Raw genomic sequence first — 22,452 nt, forward strand, 5'->3', positions numbered from 1 at the left:
TTGAGTATATTTTTTCACAAGATACTTTTGATACTTAAGTACATTTAATGTGAGCTACTTTAAGACTTTTACTCAAGTAATTTTCTTATGGGTGACTAACTTTTACCAAAGTCATTTTCAGTTATGGTACTTGTAATTTTACTTAGTTATTTTTTTCAAGTACTTTATACACCTCTGCAAGGGGGGCGGCATCCCCCCTCAAATCGCCTACTGGTTTCAACACTTGTAGTGATCAAATAGCTCTGCGAGCGTTGTCAATCAAGCGAGTTGAATATTAACACCTGTGACTGAGTTACATTCACTCCTGGCGGAGTTAATCACAACATCCGGTTTGGATGCCTTTTTCACTCACGTCGGTTGGTAATAGGAGAAGACGGCAAAGACCCTGTGGATTATACGGCTTAAATAAGGTAAGAACCGAATATATTTACTTCTACGGGATGGTAATCGCTGTATGAAGTCGTGTTAACATATCATGGGGTGTGAAGCGAATTAATTGTCATTGACTTGGTTGAGACAAGCTGTTAATTACGTTCACGTTTGCTGGCAACAAGTGATTGCTTAAAACAAAGTTATTGAGTGGCAACTTATTTATCCGGCCAAATATCAAGTGTTAAGCTAAAATAAATGTGTTAAGATGTACTAAGGTGACCAGTGGTGGATGAATTAGCGTTTTTTAAGTCAAATGATGGTGAGTGTTTTGTCAAATTTAAATCTGCGCATCAATGTGGGGGAGGGGTGGTGGTGGCGGCGTTGTCGTCGTCGTAGTGAAATTGTGGCCCTTTTCAGACAATTTCTGTTTAATCATGCACGGACATCACCCCTTTATACTCATTCACACAAAAACACACAACTAGGCTACACATTGTCCGTGATATACGTGTTCACACTCACTGAAAATATACCGTTTGAACCAGGCAAGGCAAGGCGCATGCAACAGGCAGTAGTGATGGGATTTACGGCTCTTTGAAGGGAGATCTTATGGCTCCGTTCCTTTCCAAGAGCCCTTTTAATTTATTTATTTTTTACATAGTCAATGCAAAGATGATGAATAGCCACGAATGGCTATTCAAGTGGCTATTCAAGATAAGAGGTTAAATTTTTGGCTCTCAAATAAATCGGTTCCCCTTGTTCATACCAAAGAGCTGTTCAAAAGAATCGGATTGTTCGTGAACGTAACATCACTAGCAGGATGCAGAAATTATGCAGCGGACATCTCGCCGCCTGCTCCCTTCTGGACGTTAAAAAACGTTACAATTCATAGAAGAGACTCAGTTTTTTCTGCTTGAGTGCTGTCCGTTGCATCACTTTCCTACAGGGACCACATTGGTTCCATCTTAGTCTCAAAAATTAATTCCTTGCACCTGATGAAGTTTAACAGCCACATTTCTCCACTTGTTCTACAAGGTGCAGTCTAAAGATGTGGCAATGTTGCTCAAGGTGAAGTACCAGAATATCAAGAAGTACATTCGATTACTGTCAGGGTTCACCTTTTTGGATTTCATCGCTCAAGGTGAGTAGCCATCTCATAGTTGCCCTCACAACAAATAAAGACAAGGATTTATGTATTTAGGATGGCACTTTTGGTTTTCAATTTGGGTATCAATTTGCAAAAAAAAAAAAAGCTTTTTGTATTGTACACACTGGTGTTGGTAATGACCAAAATGCAACATTCTGACGCTGCAGTTACTGCACAAGTGAAAGCATTATGTATTTTCAGAGATGTTTAAAGAGAAAAGTTTGATCAGTCATCCTTAAAGTGCAGTTTAAAGGTGGTGTAAGTAATTGCATCTATCCCCCCAAAAAGTGTTAGCATTGTCGTCTACATTGTGACAGCCATCACTAGCTCAGAGTGTTTGTCAGAAACATGGGTCCTCCACTCTGCAGTAAACAGAAAAGACATTTTCTGGTATCCTACACCCTCTTTCCAGCCAATCTGGAGAAAACTAGTAGGAACTTATTTTCTGTTTACTGCAGAGCAGAGATACTGGGAGATCCATGTTACTGACAAACACCCTAAAGCACTGACAGCTGTCGGAAAGTAGAGCTATTCAACACTTATATTCACAAATGCAATCACTTACTGCACCTTAAGATCAGCATCATGTATTTTTTAATCTATTTTCATGATTATCTTCCTACAGTCAAATACAAGTTTGGGCTTCCTGATGCTACTGAACTTGATGCTTTTGATGAAACCAACAAAGTAGTTGAGGAAGACATCTTTTCTGAACTGATAGAGGCCAGTCCGGATTTATGCCTGACAGTAAGTGAAAAAAATCCGACATTGGTTTTCACCATCAGTGAAAAGTGAGTAGTAATTTACTTTGATATTCATTAGAACATAATCATCATTTAGAATTGGCCAAATCAGTGGGGTATGAAAAAAAACTGCTGGCATAAGTCTATGATTATACTATTTAATTTCTTGACAATAGCTGTGTTTTAAAATCAAGTGTAATCCTTTGTAATCTAACTGTATTCTTTGCTTCATCTTATATTTGAAAAAGTGTGTAGTTATTTTTTGTAACCTGATTCTGATCACATGAAATCTATTAACTACCCAGCTCAGACACTGGAGGAAGACATCATTCTTGAGATACAGATCGATCCTGGTCCAAGTCAAACAACACAAGACGGCATTTCAGAGGAAGGTATGTCTCATTATAAAATCAGTTGTAATCAATGTTCAGGGTTTTTTTGCTTCACAAATATCAGTTGAGATCTCTTGTCTCTGCCTTGACTACTATAACAAAGTAGATTATAGAAAAATATATTTAAAAGAAAGATCTGTATCTAATTGCAAAAACAGTTTGAAAATGTGGGATCAGGTGTGATTTTTAACCAGTGTCTGGGGAACCACCAAATGCTACATTTCAGGCATGTCACAGTTACGTTTTTATTTCTTTTAGATTTCTCTCCTTTAGATCATTCAACACCATCCTCCCTCACAGATACGAAGACATCACTTTCTTCAAGTGACAATGACCACTCCAGTCGAATAGAATATGGGATTCCCATAGGCAGACGTACGTCCAGCTCTGAAGTCATACCCAGGCCTACCACAGAGGTTTCTGAGTCAGAGGCTGCAAAAGAGGTAGTCAAGGGCAGCAGATGTAAATTACATTGTTGACCATCATAAAGTGTCAAACTAAGTGAGTTTCTCATCAGAGTATTTGTGACATTTAGAATGATTGGGTTTGGCTAATAGCTCTGTACTTAGTAATCTAAGGCAGATAAGAAACAACATTGTTTCATCACAAATCATGTTGCACTTGCATAATCAGTTAAACAATTGGTTAGATTTTTTTTTGCTGAAATTGCTGATTCATTTTTGTGTGTGAGAAACCCTCCTGAATCAGTGATTTTAACTTTTACTCTTAATCTTGTGGTATATTGTTAAAATGATTTTTATCCTGAAAGACTGATTTGTACACTGAAAACTTTATTTTCTTTTACACAAATAGATGGTAAAAAATGCCTTGCTTTGCAAACCTGGGGGTGAGGATGTCATCGACGAGTATGAGGCAGAAAAGTCACTCACTCACCGCACCCGGAGACAGCTTGTCAACATATTGGCTAGCCATATGACTTGGAGGCATGGGTAAGTGTTAAGTGAATTGTTAGATTGTAAACATTATATTAAGAAAGATTATCATGAATTTTCAAAATACATTGCATTGAATTAACATAGCAAGTGGGGCATTTTTCAATTGTATGTTTTTGCATTTTAAGAATATGGTCTTGACCTGTTTTATATGAGCATGTAGAAGATACACTAATAATAAATGTAATTTATTAATCACTGGCGATTAATAAAGCACTCGTAAATCGTACTCGTAAAGCTGTCATAATTTAAACTTTCAGTTAATGTATTAAATTGGATCCAGTCCTAACTACTCGGCCGCTCTCAGTGTGTGCGGATTAATGATAAAACATCGTCTTTAAAAGCGTGTGTGTTGGGGGTGCCGCAGGGTTCCATCTTAGGACCGCTGCTGTTTAGCGCATACATTAATGACCTTCCATCTGTGTGTGATGGAGTAGGGACCCTGATGTATGCGGACGATACGGTTTTGTACACTACTGGGAAAGATCCTGAAGAAGTGGCTGCTAAGTTGTCAATGGCAATGGAAAAAGTTACACAGTGGCTTCAGTATTCCCGTCTCACCCTAAATACTAATAAAACAGTAACCATGTATTTCTCAAACAAGCAACGAAATATGGTTTTTCCAAATATTTATGTCAATGGAGAAATAATAAAAAATGTTAATAAGTTCAAATACCTGATTGTGATATTAGATCCCACTCTCACATTCAAAAGCCATATCAAAAAAATGAGCCATACACTAAAATATAACTTATCAAACTTTAGAAACATCAGGAATTCATTAACTGTTGAAGCCTCTAAAACTTATTTCAATGCCATGATTTTGTCTCATTATAATTATTGTATGTCCTGTTGGTCTCAGGCAAGTACATCTGTCTTGAATCCCATCAGGTCACTCCACAAGCAAGCCCTGAAAATCTTAGACAGAAAATCACGACAGTACCATCACTGTGAAATACTTAAGAAATATAAAATGCTTAGCTTCGATAACTTAATGATGTATTCTGATGTCCGTTTAGTGTACAAAATAATCCATAATGTTGCTCCTCCCCCATTGAAAATCTTTGTTAAACTCCGTTCTGAACACTCCATCAGAGCTTCAAGATCTGTCTCAAGTGGAGATTGTAACATGCCTAAGCGTAGCTCTGCCTTTGCCCAATCTGCTTTTTCTTTCAAATCTGTTAAATCGTGGAACAATCTCCCAACTAATCTGAAACTCTGTACAGACCTCAACGTTTTTTCCCGTGACATCAAAAAATGGATCCTAAGTAACCAGTCATGTCAGCATTAATCTTAAACCTAAATTATTTTTAACTTTGTCAAAGAATGAAGTATTTTAATAACTGTATGCTTCTATTTCATTCTGATATGAAATATGTTTTACACCTGTTAGTAATGAGTGTTAGTGATGTGTGAGCGGGCGTATATACGCATATCTGTATGGATGTTTGGTCTGTTATGTAAGTTGACAATTTTTGTCCTTTCTCTTTTTGTTCTTACTCACCTGCCCAGGGACTACGGATGGAAAGTGGCTAGTAAGCTAAATCTGGTACAAAGCATCTTCTCCCATCTCGAGACTTATGTTATTTTGTACATTGTCCCTGATACAAATAAACTTATTAAATTAAATTAAATTAAATTAAATTAAATTAAATTAAATGGGGCACCACCTCCGATGTTTTGTCTATTTGAATGCGGAGGGAATTAATCAAATCTGACCGGACAAGGTTAACTTGGAGCAATTCTAATCAATTTTAAATCAATGTATTAAATCTCATAAATGAAGCAGGGATTGCTACACAGTTTCCATCGGTTCTCCACATTAAAAACAAACCTGCACAGACAACGACATACGGTTAAATATGTTTATTAACTAGATAAATCAGGGTAAATAAATGAAATGGTGATTTAAACAAACAACAATGATAACAGAAAATGTGGAGACTGTGATGATTAAAGTAATGGGATTATATGGACATGGGCGGATGGTGAAATCAGGGTCGGGGAAGCGCTCAAATATTACGAGAGTAATTTTAATATTAACGAGACCCTAACCGAATTCCTCTTAAGCTAAAAGATATGAATCAGAAGCCAAAAAGACACCAACTCTTTCATGCATGTGAATCCAACAGTGTGCAAGGTGCTTAGCCTACTATGTCCGAAGAGTTGGGACGTCCACAACTTTCGGTCTTTCCTCCGGAGTTCGTAGCTCGACTTCGGGCTTGCAGTGCCGGTCCAAGAGCCAGAGGGAAGTCGCGGTTCGTCCGATTTCACAGTGGGTGACGCCCTCGTTCCGATGTCGGAGGAAGAGCGCAACTCGTCCAGCACTCAGCTGATGATGATCTCGGTCCGCTGCTCAGCGGAATGGCACCGCTTGTGAGCGTTGGAGGCAGGACCAATCTCGGCTTGGCACAAAGTCTTTCTGTCGTTGCAAACCGCTCACACGGTTTGTTGAAGCAGAGGGCTACTGCAAGTCTTTACCAATGATGGTAGTCTTTATTAAAGATGTTTTTCTTCTTGGTTTGAGTGGTAGCTCTTAAGCATCTGATTCTTAAACTAATTCAACTTTCTTGAATGAAATAACGAGAGGATGAAACGCTGGCCGGGCAGATCTTCCATTGTTACTCAGTACAAGATTAATTAAATTAAATTCACTTCCTCTGAATCAGGTTGTGATACTTAACGATATATATAAAAAAAATCAGTGCAGAAACCATTATAGATTGGAATATCACACAGTGAAACCAGATGCTTCAAAAATCACAAAGGAGGATTAGAACAACAAGGAAGAGGTTTCCAGGGTCCTTTCACTGTGGAGAGTGGAGAGAGAGTGTGAGAGAGATACCTAATTTGCAATTGCAAAGACATTTGATATTAACACATCCTTGTCACGAAACAGTTTCTCTGTCCCTCCTGATGTGAAGAAAGTAGACGAATCCATGCTGAACTCATTCAGCTTGGCCAGAGAGAGGAGTTTATCTGTTTTGAGGGGGAAGAAGGGACAAATGGGTTGTAAGTTGTAAATTAATTAAAAAGGGTCGCCATCTGAAGGCTTTATTGAGAAGCTTTATTGAGAAGGGGTCAGACTGGCCGTCACCTCTTTCCTGTGAATAGTTTTCTTACAGATGAAGAGAGTTAAAAAGAAAAACGGGGCCTCAACATCATACAGAGGCGATAGACATGTGTTCCTACAAGCAGTATCATCAGATAACATCTATTGGGGTTTGATGCAGTATAAACTGATTTGGAATGTTGTTTCTAAAGGAGGATGCCTTCCCGTAAACATAAGGAGAAGTATGCCCTGGGAATTGTAACACTCTTTCCTTCACTGAAGGATCCTTTTTCTCCTATGGGCTATTTAAGTTAAAAAAATTATTACTTCCAGAAAACACACCAGTTTTACTGTTTTACAGTTTTGGGGATTTTAGTTAAAATGATTGATGCATCACAGATACTAATCAAAATAGTGTTGACATTTCTACATTCTTGTATTTGTAGAAAATAATTGACACCACCTAAGTCTAACAAAATATTTTAAACTTGAGTATGCTACAAAAAGTTCAACTCTGCCATAAAGATTGTCATTATGATGCAAAATGACATCAAATGAGTGAAAATGCCTCGTCTTGCAATTGCAATGAATTCGGGCAATAGGATACTACACATGAATTAGAAAATGGCAAACCTACTTTAAAGTGATTATCCTTTTATTAATACTGTTACCACATTTTTTGTAAAATCAAGGAATGATAAGACTTTTGTAATGATGTTTTATAAATATCTTAACAGGAGCACTTCTATGATGCGGAGAAAGGCACTGGATATTTAGCATGGCACCTTAAGACCATGTCCAGGAATACAGTAAAAAGACCAGCCAAGACAGCTACAGTGGCTCAAGCACAAGGACCAAAGCGCTGAAGATTGGCAGCCACTTTGCCTGAGCAGCTTGATGGAGATGCCTGCAGGGAAGCCATATCATTTCTCATTCACTCTCATGATGAAGCAAGTGTGTTTCAGAAGATGAAGATGACCTTTCAATATCGCCAAGACCTAGTCCATGACCCACAGAGAACCACAGATGTCATTTCCACGGTTTTTAGATGTCAAAGGGCTGGTGAGTTGTCCATTTTATTTATTTACACTTCATTGTTTTGTTGCTTGAATGCAAGTACAATACTCTGACCTTTTTTGAAATTTGTGTATTTATATCAGGGTGTCCGCGCATCCATAAAAAGTCTTAAAATCTTAAATTCATGTATCTAAAATGAAGGCCTTTAAAAAGTCTTAAATACATCTATATTTTGCATATAGGTCTTAAATTACATTTAGTTAGGTCTTAAATATGAACGTTCATTTACCGCTTCCGTCATCGCCTTGTTTTTTGTTTTTTGTTTTTGGGAAACGTGTTGTGAGATTCACAGTTAGCTCCGTGTGTTGTACTTCTTTCTGAAGTATCCAGGAACATAAGTGACATTTTGCCAACAGCCCGGTCGGAATTTATCGCCATACACTTTGCCAGTTCCGGAAAGACTTCGACTGCGGAATCTGCTACACTATGGGAAAGTGTTTAGTGTGTTGGCTTGAACAACCAGAATTCAGTTGGTTAAAAGCCGCATAATAATGAATCTGAAGCGCAGTGTACGCTCTGCAAGAGGACCCTCAACTGAAATAAAAAGCAAACTGAAAAACCAAATTAAAATAAAAACTACTGAAATTTAAAAACTATAATAACCTTGACACACACTCACTCCATTCTTCATTGTTTGAGTTGCTCTGTGAATGGCAATAAATTTAGTTATTTTTTAAAGTAATTCTGGGACTTTATTTTTCCTTACTGTTTCGTACTTCGTGTAGGTCTTAAATTTAGTTCAAAAAGGTCTTAAAGTCTTAAATTTGACTTGTTCAAACCTGCAGAAACCCTGTTATATGCTTATGTGATCAACAGCTGAATCAAGACTTCCTTCTGCTGTTTGGAGCTGAAACAGCCTCCAAGATGCTTGAGAAGTGGGACACAACTTTCAGGCCCAAGGTCATCAATGAGGCCAGACGCCTGACTCAGTCAATTGAGGTGTGCCGACTTCTAAAAACTGCTGAGAAACTGACAGAGAACGATGACACCAGTAAGCTAATCGCTATGATGGATTTTTATTCCTAACAGCAAGTGCTGGTTACTTTTTGCATTCCAACTTGATACTAATGGCTTGTTTCACCTCATTATCCTCCTGATAGCCTGGGACAGTGACATGGCTTCTCTGCTGCTCCGTCTCCATCTCCTGCCACCCACAGCTGGACAGAAGAGGACCAAGATAAGCCCCAGTGATGCAGTGGACAAAATGTTGCACTTTCACAAGGTATGCATGTCTTTTATTTTATCCAATTAGCTAGTATTTTATATGTATTAACTCAATTTGAAATGACTTGGAAAGGCATAGTCAAACAAAAGGACTAAACTGAATGTCTTCATGTTGGCTACAATTCCTCAACAGCGAGGATTCTTTGGGGGACACACACACACACACACACACACACACACACACACAGACGCGCACGCGCATACACACAGACAGACACATATGGAGAGAATTTTGTTCCTTTATTATTCAATCAAATAGAATAGATTTGAAACCAAAAAAGAGATTTGAGAGCAAAAGAGAGTAAGTGGCAATCAAAAATTTTTTTTGAGATCGAAACAGAACAGGTTGCAATTGAGAAAAAAATATGAGAGAGCATATTTCTTCAACTTAAACAAAACTAATGTTTGTAAGTAAAAACATACGACCATTTTGCTTATAAATCAGTCCTCTTTGCTTGCAAGTTCTAAAGTTTTGCTTGCGAATTCAACTGCACTTGATGGGCAGGGCCTACGCTGGTGGATGAGAGAAGAGTTTCTATTGGTTGGTTTGACCTGGCTCCAGCGCCAGCTACGCTTTCCGCATTACACCCACTTCTCCCTTGTGCTGTGCTGCTTGGAAGTAAGTTGATAGCCTGTTGCTCTTGAAACGTTTCCCATAAGTAATGAATTGCGCTATATATCGTTGGCTACAGCCTGCCGTACGTTCACAACAACACAAATAATGAATTATAATGCCCTGCTGCTGCAAGCACACTGATTAGCAGCAACATGGTTGTCTCTGCTAGTCACGGCCTGAGCAGAGTAGCCTAATGAGTGAGTGAATTACAGGGAGGCGTACACAACGTAGGGCTGTGATTTAAACATTTAGTGTTGCATGGTACTTGCGGTGCCAAAACGTCACGGTTCCTACACAACAGTACTACCGTGGATTGCTGAACGTGGTGCCAGTTTCCACTGTGTAGCGGGCTGCTGCTACTCCTCCTGGCTCCTGTTCTCACTACAGCTGTTCTAATATCAACAAACACACGTGGCGAATAATTTAACAAATTCACGCACATTACCAAACTCAGATTTATGTGTCTGTAATATTATGGAATGGATCTACAGATTCATTGGGAACACTACATTGATCTTCATTCGCTGTTGTTTTTTATTGACCATGACTTTTATTGTTATGCAATGTTACATAAATACTGTCAAAATAATACGTCCGTTTTTCTTTTAATGCCAGAATGGAAAACCAACAGCAGTCACAAGCTAGGGTAAGTCATTGCTTAATTTGTTTCTGTGCAGCCTAAGTGACAGTAATGCATTGTACTGTAATGTACTGATGTCCTTTTTACCAATGTCCATACATGTGAAATCCCTTTCCAGTATGATGCACGTGAAGCCACAGAGACAGCCAGACACCTCCTGTCTCTGATTTCAAGGGCGATGCCGAATGAAAGTCAGGGACATGGACAGGGACAGGGACAGGGACAGAGTCAGCGACTCTCAGTCCATACTGAAAGGGCCAGGTAGACAGTTTTGCACCCATGTAAACTGACCACCTAAATGTGTCATGTAAATGCACATTTTCACGTTACATGTATTTTATCAGGATCAGTCTCTTCTCTTCATGTGGAGAGAACATGACCAAGTTAGGCTTTTAACACTGTACATTTTTACTACTTTTTCTACATTGTTTCTACTGTAGACATTATACTGTACCTGCAATTTCACCATTAATGGTATGGGATTATTCAGGTAAAATAAATTACATTACTCTGGCTTTGCCATGATGGTAGCGCAATGATGGAGCTGCTGATTTAGGTTGTGTGGTTTAATTTGTTTATCTGTATTATTTTCTCTGGTACTTGGATGTGGTGCATGTGGCTTGACAGTCGGCTTCCTTTAAGTTGGAACTAATAACATTATTTTTCTACAATCACACAGGTCTTTCCCTGGATTCTTCCGAGGCAAGAAAAGAGCACTCCCCAGAGGTCAAATGCCTACAGCCAAGGCTGTGAAGATATGGAAGCTGTTCGATGTTTCCTTTTTTTACTTGGATCTAATGTGGAAGTAACTCCAAACCCCAAGGAGGAGTTAACTTTTATGTAAGCTGGCCTGGGGAAGAGGACTGTGTCAGTAGATTCTGACATATCACATGTTGAGGTATTATGCATGTTGAAGCAAGTACATTGCCTAATTGCCTGTGTCATCAAGGGTTCTGTGCAATGCCTTTCATATACCTCAAAAAATATTTGGTGGTGAAGACATTCCCCAGGATGACACAGCTCCAGGACAGGTGGCTCCTTTCTAAAGCAGCAGGTACATAATTACTGTACTTAAAATGCAACTTCTTTTATGTTTGCTGTGTTAATACTGCAGAAAAACATGAATACATCATGGTTTATGTCCTTATATTGTTTGTCATTTTAATAGGTGGAAATGGAAGGAGGAAACTTTCAATTTTTCCTTTAGAGGCTGAGGGCTACACTGGGGCCGTATTAAGAAGTGCTTCAGGGGGAGGGAAGTTTGTCCTGTTATTGTTCCTCTTCAGGACGAACTTGACCTTACACCTCTCCCTGCTAGTGCTCCTGAGTTTGCCCTCATGCCAAAGGCTAGCTGCAAGGATTGCAACACAATGATTGTGTAGTGCAGTGTAGCCCTGAAACACAGGTGCAATGTCTTACTGTTAATTATCAAAGTTAGTACAAGTTTAATATGTGTGTATATTGACTGTTTGAGCCATCTTTAAGCTGTGAACCAAATATAGCTTATCTTGTAACAAATATGAAGTCTGTTGAATAGACTGAATGACAGTGGCACAGTAGTCTGCTAAAAGTTACTGTTGAAAGTTTTTAACACCCCTAGTTTAGCTCTGACATAATATTAAAGAGCTGTTATTGCATCTGTTTTGTTTTACATCTAGGATGAAGATTTGATCTTTGTTGACCAATCTACATCTGGATCTGCCTCATCAACCTGTGAGGACAACAGCCATCAACAAGTACAGCACTTTTCTTTTTTTTTTTACTGTACTACTGTCACTGTTTTACTGTTTTGATGATAAGAGTTTGCCTGTAGCTTTTTGCTCAGGTTGTTAATTCATATGCCTGCATGCAGGAAGATAAGGTCCAATGCCCTATTTGCAAGAGGTTCATGCAAGTTTTTGTGGAAAAAAATGTCAGACGACCAAAAACAATGATCTGCAGATCATTGTTTTTGGTCGTACCTTCCCACCATTTCAGTGCTACACCTAGGCAATAGTGTGAAGTTAATTTTTCTGTATTCAGGACAATTTGACTTCATGTGACGACAAATGCCCATACTCCAACAACTACGTGAGGGCCTGAAAGTGTATAACCTCATCAAAGTGATACAGACAAGGCTGGAAGTGTGTCGCAGCCCCTCATCGCTGGAGACAATGATTTGGTATGCTATTGTACAGTATAGCTTCGAGGTTTTTACAAGTTGTACTACATGGTATTTCCTTAGCTTACCCCTTGCTTCTTAAGCGGGTAATTATCAGGGAATCTCAGATTACCTTTTTTTTTTTAAATCTAGGTGGACTCACATTACATCCTTTCCCATCTGGCCCTGAACTTCAGCTCAAGTGGTTCAAGTAAGCATGTGAAAGAACGGAAAATCTTGGAGTACTTTCAGGACTTCCTTCTTGAACTTGAAGGTATGTACAACCTTCAATTTAAAGTAAGTAGTAGAATGCCATATCACCCCCATCTTGTTTTCTCTGCACTGGCTTCCAGTTTATTTCAGGATTCATTTTAAAATATTGGTTATCACCTATCAGGCCATTCATGGACAAGCTCCCACTTACATTTCTGAACTCTTGAAAGATTTACCCTCTAAACATCCCATACTTTTGCACTTATTTACTTAGCCAAACTGCTTTTTGCTGAGAAGATAGCTCACAGATGTTTACCTTTTTTAACTAGTAGTGCAGTTTAGAATAAAGAAAAATCACAAGTACTACACTAATTTTCCTTCAGGCCTGCTGTTAACAAAAAATTACATGAGCATTTACAGCAAACCAACCCAGGCTGCTGAAAAACACTGAGCAATTCACCAAATTGTTGGCATATAAAATGACTGAACAGATTTCTTACGACTTAAGCTTTTTGTCTTTTCAAGATGCACACCCTGATCGTAGAGAAGATACCCTGACTGTATCCTCAGTCATGCAGTGGATGACGGGTCAAGCCCACAGACATCTGCTTTTAGCGGAGCGGCAGAAATTCAGTATCACTGTGAAGTTTAATCATGAATGTATGAATGACATGCCGACTCATAGTATTTGCTTTCCAACTGTCGGTGCTTGCACTGACACTATCACATTTCCAGTCGCCCACATCAAAGACTGAATCCTTCAAAACACTACTGCAAACTGCAATCAAATGGTGCAGGATTTGACAGAGTGTGATGTGGTTTGTTAAAACTGTTGAGAATTTATTTGTGAAGAATAAATAAGTGAATTCAAGTTAATGTGTAAGTTAACGTTAATATTGATGTTATTGTAGTACCCCCCACCCCCCAGTACCCTCTCTATCATCCAGTCTCTGTCACAAATGCCTGTTTTTGCATTATGTAACTGTTTTAGATTGTGTACTACTATTGTTTTTTCCATACTGCTCTTTAATTCGCAGTACAGCTGAATTAGAAGCAACCAACTACTTCTCATATAGAAGTTACCTGGTTGCTTCTCATTCAGTTGTACTGCGAATTAAAGAACCATAAGAGATTCAGTGGTACTGTTTAATTGAATTAATACTGTACTGTGACCAATGTTATGGATACTAAAAGTTGTTCCATTTTAGCATTCAAGTCTACCTCCACTGAAATGTGTTTTTGTTAATGTGGATGATGTATCCACTCAAATCTGTATTTGTTTTTATGTGGATGAGAAATCAAAGTTACTTGGCTGCTTCTCTTTCATATTAAAATATTTCAGCTGACAAATAAACAGGAGGCTTTTATTGCGTCAATTTAACAGGAATGGAAATGTGTTTATTGTTTTGCCTTTTGGCAGAGCTTTGGCAGTGCTACTATTTAATTTTCAATATAACAAGCTACAAAGAATAACATAAGGATATATTTGTAACTATTCAGTGGATCAGCTAAAACAGTGTAGGAAGACAGAAATGCACAAATGGCCACAATGACATTTGAGTTATCCTGACTGACTTCTGTTACAATCCACATCATACTCACACAATGTTGGTGGGTGTTCTGGTTGCTGGATTTGTGGTGGAAACAACACATTGGGACAGCACAGATTACTATAAAGAGTAAAACATCTAGCTTTGGATACTAAGCTAGAACAACTAATTATGATAGGTTGAGAAGATTCCATGCACATTGTGGGACACCATGCCAGACTAGATGCATCATATATGTACAAAAAGAAAAAATGTAGGACAGAGCAAGAACACGGAGTGCAGTCAGTTGTGTGAAAGCAGCTGGTGTAGTTTGGTCCCCGAAGCTTGAATTGAAAAGCCAGTCTTACACAGACGGTCACAGGTTAGTCATCACATCTTGTGCCAGGGAGTTCAGAGACATAAAGTGAGAGTGGAGGAATATATATCGATCTATCTATTTAAGAGGTTAGTAGGTCAACCTACAGACCCCGGATGTTGATAACTGGCAACCCCGGACTCAGAGGGGAATAGCGCTAGCGTATCATAACAAAATATTGGTGAAATGAACTAGTTTCGCAGCAGATAATGCGTTATATAGAGGCTGCGCTTCGGTGCCCCGATCACTCGCATTATATGGATATACGCGGCGCTCCACTGGATCTAATTTCGTCCGAACGACTCCAAATGACACCAAAGTTATCTGGGTGAGTAAATGATCGTATTTTATGCTTGAAATAAGGTCCAGGTTGTAAAAAATGACAATTCCCCTTTAATAATTCGCAGTGAGATTGAACATGAAATGCCTGTGTTTTGCAGAATAGAAAAAAATAATGTTGTTAAGCCAAACTCCCAATACAACAGTGTAAAAATACTGAATTTCAAGTAGAAGTTCTCTGTAGAAAAATGCTACAGTTAAAGTCCATAATTATTATCAGCTCACTGTATTGTGGTAAAAGTAGTGTTTTGATCCCTCTGACTGATACATTATTATGTATGACATATTTAGATTTTTAATAGTGAAGCATTAGTGTTGGAACAGCATGTTAAGGTTTTAGCTACTGGAGGTGGAAATTGTTTACACTTTATATGCACTAATTTTAGTCCAGTTGTTTACAACTTAAGTCCCATGCCACGCCAAAAGGCTAGCAGAGAAATTTGAGGGGTGGTGAGATGATTAATGGGAGAGGAATTACTTTTTTTTCTAACCTTTGACTTTAGGTGAAATATTTGATTATTTAAACATTTATTGACATGAAACCATGAAAGAAGTTTAGAATGAAAAATCATTTGCGGAGCTGTTAACAACTCAGACATCAGAAATGTAACCCTGAATACATGAGACAGAAAGGTTTCATATTTAACCATCAAATGTAGCGGGATAGAAAGTATTACATATTATGTATTACATATATGTAATGTGGTGGAGTGGAACTACAAATTAACATAAAATGGAAATGCACTCGAGAACTACAAGTACCTCAAAAATAGACTTAAATTAGACATTGAGTAAAATAACATTGAACTGATGAGGAATAGTGATCAGTCAGTCACTCCAGCTGTTTGGAACATGGATTATTATTTTTCAGTTTACTACTGCTAACATTGTGTGTTGACAACAAAATCTTGTCACATTTCTTCTGAACAACTGCACTTACCTTTATGGCCATCCACATTTCTGAACTCCATCCATGAAGAATTGCAAAGCTGTCTCTGCTCTGTTGTTTCCTGCTGTGTCCAGATAAAATATCTGTAACAAAGTGTGTGTAGTGGTTCATGTAGTGGCTCAAAACAAAAAATGGTGAACAAGGTTGTGAAAAAAGATTACCTTCCTCGAGAAGCCATCAATTGCTCCATAAATCACAATGTTGTACCTACAAAAAAGTTGATTGTTAGTTGTATGAGCCATTTCCGTGTGACTGCGTGTCTGTATGGGGCCAGTAGGTGTCCTCAGCGCACCACGAAAGGGGAGTCTACATAGGTGGGAGTTATTGTTCCGGGGTCAGGGGTCAGTTGCTGCAAAGGGGAAGAGCACACAGTTTTCGACCGCTCTGTCATGCTGCGGCAGGCGAGTCGCATCGGTAATGGTGCATGGACTTTGTTCACACTAGAAGATGTTTTGGTGAGAAAAATAAACCATGATCGCAAATTAACCGATTCCGAAGTCGTCTGTGTCTCGCAGTGTTCGGCAAACGCGTCAACCTAAGTTCAGCCCTCTATGCAGCCCCTCAGTGGCTTTAAGCACTAGGTTTAGCCTCTACATTAGTCATCACTGATATTACAAGTGAGTGACATCAATTCACAATTGATTAGAAGAAGTTCAGTAGGCAAAAACACACCGGATTAACTTGTGATTTGTGTCGATGTGGGCAAGTGACAGAGGAGCAGGAATGGAGTACGTCCGTCTTGCAATGCAAGACAGCTGGACCATTCGAGCTACTACTCCTTCTCCATGGAATCCGGTAACCCATTGATCTAAGGGATCCTTTGACTAGCCTGTAGCCAGCATGGGGCAATCTTGCTTTCACTGACCTAACCTTTAAATCTAGAATATGATCAGGGATGTCTGAATACCCTTCTCTGACAGAGAGGTTATGCTCTTGCATTCGTCTGTAAAGGGTAGATCTTGAAATCCCATGGAGATTCGCTAGAGATGTCAGTGGTAACTCTGTACCAAGAAGATTCAGCAGCGTTTGTCTGTCTATGTTGAGGCAGGGTCGCCCCACACTCCCACTCCATTCAACAACAGCCACATCATCAAACAGTGGAGGGGCCGTACTGTAGGGCTGAACGATTTTAGGAAAAGATCTAATTGCGATTTTTCTAGCAGATATTGCAATTTCGATTTGATTCACGATTTCCTTCAAATCAATCTTCAGTGCAATATTCACAATATACAGTAACATTAAAACATTAAATGCTATTACTCTAATGCAAGGATGAAAACTAAAGTTAAAAATTGCTTCCAAATGTACTTATTAACAAGAAGCATGCACGGCTGATGGCTGCAGTTACCCTAACGGCCGCAACGGCCGTCGTGTCACTATTGAGTCTTATTTCTTGATCCTGCCCCAAGTTCCCAAGTTGGCAAAAGATGCTGTAATTGTAGTCTGTTTGCTACAGTGGGCCTGAGTATCATTTTCACCGGACGTTTCACCAGACTTTTTCGTCATGCACTCGTCATGCAAATGCCGGTATAAATTGGTTGTGTTTCCGCTGTGAGCTTGGCAGGATGGTAAAGAGACGGCATGTATGTGTAAAATAGTTGACACAACAGATCCTGGGTCAGTCAGGAGCGCTGCAAAAAACGCAGCTTTGGCGATCACATGATTGCGTTGTCTGAAATCGCAATTTCGATCAGAAAACGATAAATCATTCAGCCCTACCGTACTGTGTGATAGATGATTCCTGACAACTTCAGACAGCTGTTGTACATGGTCCAACACAGACTCAGGGACGTCAAGATAAGCTGCCCCAGCTCGAATGAATTGCAACTCCTGGGTGCACACCAAATGCAGATACTCGAAATCGATATATAAGGTCTTAACAGTTGATTCCGGTACTGCACAAGCTGTACAATACAGCTATTCCCACCACAATGACAATACATATATGTGCATGCATAGCCTACCTGGATTTGTGATCTTGCAGTTTGGTTATCCATTCTGTCATGAAAATAAAGTAAAGCATGATCATTGAGGGGTCATAATATCTGTATTTTTTGTATCATAACATAACATAAATAAATATATTAGGCCTACATTATACGAGCCTCTATTAATTATGAAAGGAGCCTTAAAATCACAGGACATGTCTTTTGGTCTGATTATACAGATCAGTGGTGCTGAAATTTGTGTTTCTCTTCTATAGCCTACACATTCTACATCTCGGAGGTCAAAAGCATCATTCAGTGTCATTTAAGTCGGACCGTCTGACGCAGCTGCTCCTGTATAGACCAGTAATGTTGGCTGGTTAGAAATATGTGCGTGATTTTGTTAAATTATTCGCCACGTGTGTTTGTTGACATTAGAACAGCTGTAGTGAGAACGGGAGCCAGGAGGAGTAGCAGCAGCCCGCTACACAGTGGAAACTGGCACCACGTTCAGCTATAGTTCAGTAATCCACGGTAGTACTGTTGTGTAGGAACCGTGACGTTTTGGCACCGCAAGTACCATGCAACACTAAATGTTTAAATCACAGCCCTACGTTGTATACGCCTCCCTGTAATTCACTCACTCATTAGGTTACTCTGCTCAGGCCGTGACTAGCAGAGACAACCATGTTGCTGCTAATCAGTGTACTTGCAGCAGCAGGGCGTTATAATTCATTACTTGTGTTGTTGTTGTTGTGAATGTAAGGCAGGCTGTAGCCAACGATATATAGTGCAATTCATTACTTATGGAAAATGTTTCAAGAGCAACAGGCTATCAACTTACTTCCAAGCAGCACAGCACAAGGGAGAAGTGGGTGTAATGCGGAAGGCGTAGCTGGCGCTGGAGCCAGGTCAAACCAACCAATAGAAACTCTTCTCTCATCTACCAGCGTAGGCCCCGCCATCAAGTGCAGTTGAATTCGCAAGCAAAACTTTAGAACTTGCAAGGGAAGAGGACTGATTTGCAAACTAAACTTTATAGCTCGCAAGCAAAGAGGACTGATTTGCAAGCAAAGGTTTTCAACTTGAAAGCAAATAGGACTGATTTATAAGCAAAATGGTCGTATGTTTTTACTTACAAACACTAGTTTTGATTGAAGTTGAAGAAATATGCTCTCTCATATTTTTTTTTCAATTGCAACCTGTTCTGTTTCGATCTCAAAAAAAAAAAAATTGATTGCCACTTACTCTCTTTTGCTCTCAAATCTCTTTTTTGGTTTCAAATCTATTCTATTTGATTGAATAATAACGGAACTAAATTCTCTCTATAGACACACACACACACAGTTTGTCATGGCTTGTTTAACAACTCAACTTTGCTGATGTACAGACCCAAGTGAGCAGTTGAAAACTTGATAGTGTAATGTGTTGATGTTACCGTACTGTTTTTAGTAGAGATGGGATTTATAGCTCTTTGAGGGGAGCCGGATCTTGGTGAGCCGTTCCCTTCAAAGAGCCGACTGATTTTTATATTTATTAAGTTTTAAGAAGCCAGCCTGGTGGTAACTCATTTTGTCTTGGAGATAATCACTGGGAGGTATGATGGGGTGAGATTTGGAACAAAATAATACAAAATTAGATATCCCACCAATATCTGAGTTTGAATTATTCTGAAATATTGATTATCACGACACACAACAGACTGACTGTCCTCCTCCTGATTAAGACCGCTGCAGCTGCTCTGCTCTCCGAGGCAGGGGCAGTCACGTGTTTCTGGTTTTTTTTTGGGTTTTTTTACGCAAAGGCAGCATGCACAACTCAGGTGGCGTCATGCTACATTTGCATATCTAATAAGCACCTTGCAGCTGGGCTGCGCTCCTCCCCATGTAACTTTTTTTCCCTCCTGTTCTCTGTCCCACTCAGGGGAGGAGCAAAGGAGGAGCTTTTGTGTGCATCTGCGTGAAACGCACAGTCATATAAAAAAAAAAGAACGGTTCCCAGCTGCGACTCGGTTCCCATCGTTCATGTTAACGAGCCGTTCAAAAGAATCGGTTCGTTCGTGAACATCACAACACTAGTTTTTAGTCATGCTGCAGCTTGGATGAACACCTTCGGAGAAGAGATGGTAGACAACCATACATCCTTGCTGTTGGTCGAACCAGGAACAGGATCGACACTCTACATTGTTGTGGACAAACAGCTCAACCCCTGCCAAGCCACTAGCTCGTTGGGTGCATTTGACAAACTGTTTAAATCCCACTACATGTTCAACCTGTCGTACGAATGAGTACCTGGGCCAGCTCTTCACCTTCGTGCAAACAACAGTTTTCAATATTGATGTAATAACAACAAATGAGTCTCCCAGAGTTTGTGAGTTTCGTGCTAAAGTCTTCAACTACAGTACTTAAATGTTTAAGTGTTTCATTTGTCAAGCTGTGCATGTTCCCTGTCAGTCCTTGATCTCTCATCTAAGACTTGATCACAGTTTTTATCCTAGCACCAGGTTTAAGTTAGTTTGTGCACAAGATCGTTGTAGCCGTCAGTTTTCAACATATTCAGGTTTCAAAAAACATTTAATTTGTTCTCATGAGAAGGATTCTTGTCAAAGTGGAGATGCAGCAAGGCCAGAGTCATTTCAAACTAATTTCCACATGCCCCAAGATACCTCAGAAGTTCTTGGAACAAGTGCCATGCAGAACCCAGAGTCCGAGTGTTTTGAGGACAATGGATCAGGTCAAAGGAACAAAGAAAATACAGAAAATATTTGTGCTTCAATTATTGCTAAACTACAAGGAAGTGGCATAGCAAATAGTGTTGTTTCATCAGTTGTTGGTGATTTGGAAGAACTTGCTAGTGGACTGCACACTCAGGTTAAGCAGCAAGTACTGTCTGCTGTGCCTAAAGATAATCCTGTAAGAGCTACATTGGAAAAAGTTCTGGAGACTTTTGAAAACCCATTTGTTAACTTCAATACTGAAAGTAAAAGATTGAATTATTTCAACAAGAAATGGGGTGTTGTGGAGCCAGTAGAAAAATTTCTAGGAATTCAATTTGATACAAGGCAAAATAAACAAACAGGTACTTATGATCAAGTCCCAGTGAACAATACATTTGTTTACATACCAATTTTAGAAATGATAAAATTAATGTGCTGAAATGCTGATGAATCCATTGTTCTCTAAACACCAGAATTCTTTACAAATCCAGTTGTTCTAGGATGCATGCAATTCTGGGATTTACAGAATCTTTCAGTGGACGTTATTTTTGTCGTTTATGTTTGATAGAAAAAGATGATGCCCAGAATGTTTACAATGAGGATGACCCCAAGATAATCTTGCGGGAAAGGAACTTTTTGAAATGCACTGCAATGAGTTGCTGTCAGACCCACAGAAGTTATCTGTGTTTGGTTTAAAAAAGAATTCGAAGAACTCGACTCTTAACAGCCTACAGTTCTTTCATGTTATATGTCATAATTTTTCTTTGGACATTATGCATGACATTCTTGAAGGGGTGGCTCAGTATGAGCTGAAGTTACTGTTGGAATATCTCTTGGAAAATGTTTTATCGAAACCTGATCTGTTGTCTAGAATTTATGCCTTTGACTATGGGTATGTGGAGCGCAAAAATCGACCTACAAGGATTAACCTGGACAGTAGTGGCAATAATATAGGGCTCAATTCCATTGAGACTCTTTGTCTCGTAAGAAACATTGCTCTGCTTTTTGATGACATTGTGCCAGAAGGAAACCGAAACTGGTTTTTGCTGCTGCTTTTAATGCAGATAATTAACATTATATTTGTCTGTTACACTTGGCATGACTGTACTTCTTAAGCATTTGATAATGGAACATCATGAGTTGTTCAAAGAGCTGTATCCCGATAGAAACCTGATCCTGAAACATCACTTGATGATACACTATCCATCTTGTATCCGAAAAATTGGACCACTAATACATATGTGGAGTATGAGATTTGAGGCAAAACACAGGATTTTCAAAAACGCTCCTAAAAACTTCCAAAAACATCACAAAATCTCTTGCAAAAAAAACATCAAATGTCTATTGCATGTCATTGGGAGACATCACATTCAAAATGTATTAAGTATGGACCTATGAAATCTATTAATGTGGAAAATGAGGACTATAGTGATGTGTTGGCTCAAGCTTTGCATGTTGAGTCTGTATCGCAAGACATCCATGCAATTAACTGGGTTACAATCAGTGGGACAGAGTACAGGGCAGGATTAAAGGGGAATTGCCGTTCCCCTCTGAGTCACTCACATTATATGGATATACGCGGCACTCCACTGGATCTAATTTTGTCCGAACGACTCCAAATGACACCAAAGTTATCTGAGTGAGTAAATGATCGTATTTTATGCTAGAAATAAGGTCCAGTTTGTAAAAAACGGCAATTCCCCTTTAATAATTTGCAGTGAGATTGAACATGAAATGCCTGTGTTTTGCAGAATAGAAAAAAATAATGTTGTTGACACTGTTATCTGCTTTCTTGTGAACAAACTTGTGGTTGACCATTTCAATGAACATTTTCATGCTTACAAAGTATTTGAAAGTAATGACAAAGATGTTGTTAAAGCAGACAGTCTTGTGATTTATAAGCCCTTCGATTTACAGAGTGCTTATGGTGGAGATGAGAGCCAATATATTGTGCCATTATTTTCTTTGTAAATGCTTAAGTTGCGCCTGATCTTATTATTGTGCTAATTCCTATGGTGCTGGGAAGTAAGTAATTTTTTGAATAAAAAA

The 22,452-nt window shown here is 39.1% G+C and overlaps 1 long non-coding RNA gene and 1 pseudogene across 1 annotated transcript; both read left to right on the forward strand.

The window, feature by feature from the left end:
- The first annotated feature begins 387 nt into the window (after positions 1–387).
- Positions 388–20,095, forward strand: LOC141003340 (uncharacterized; annotated as a pseudogene).
- On the forward strand, positions 10,031–11,926 carry LOC141003223 (uncharacterized). The gene is made up of 3 exons (XR_012179698.1): positions 10,031–10,222; positions 10,896–11,114; positions 11,503–11,926. It is a non-coding gene; the product is annotated as an uncharacterized lncRNA (long non-coding RNA).
- Positions 20,096–22,452: the final 2,357 nt, after the last annotated feature.

Source organism: Pagrus major, chromosome 10 (genome assembly GCF_040436345.1).
Source record: "Pagrus major chromosome 10, Pma_NU_1.0".
In the NCBI taxonomy this organism is placed as follows: Eukaryota; Metazoa; Chordata; class Actinopteri; order Spariformes; family Sparidae; genus Pagrus; species Pagrus major.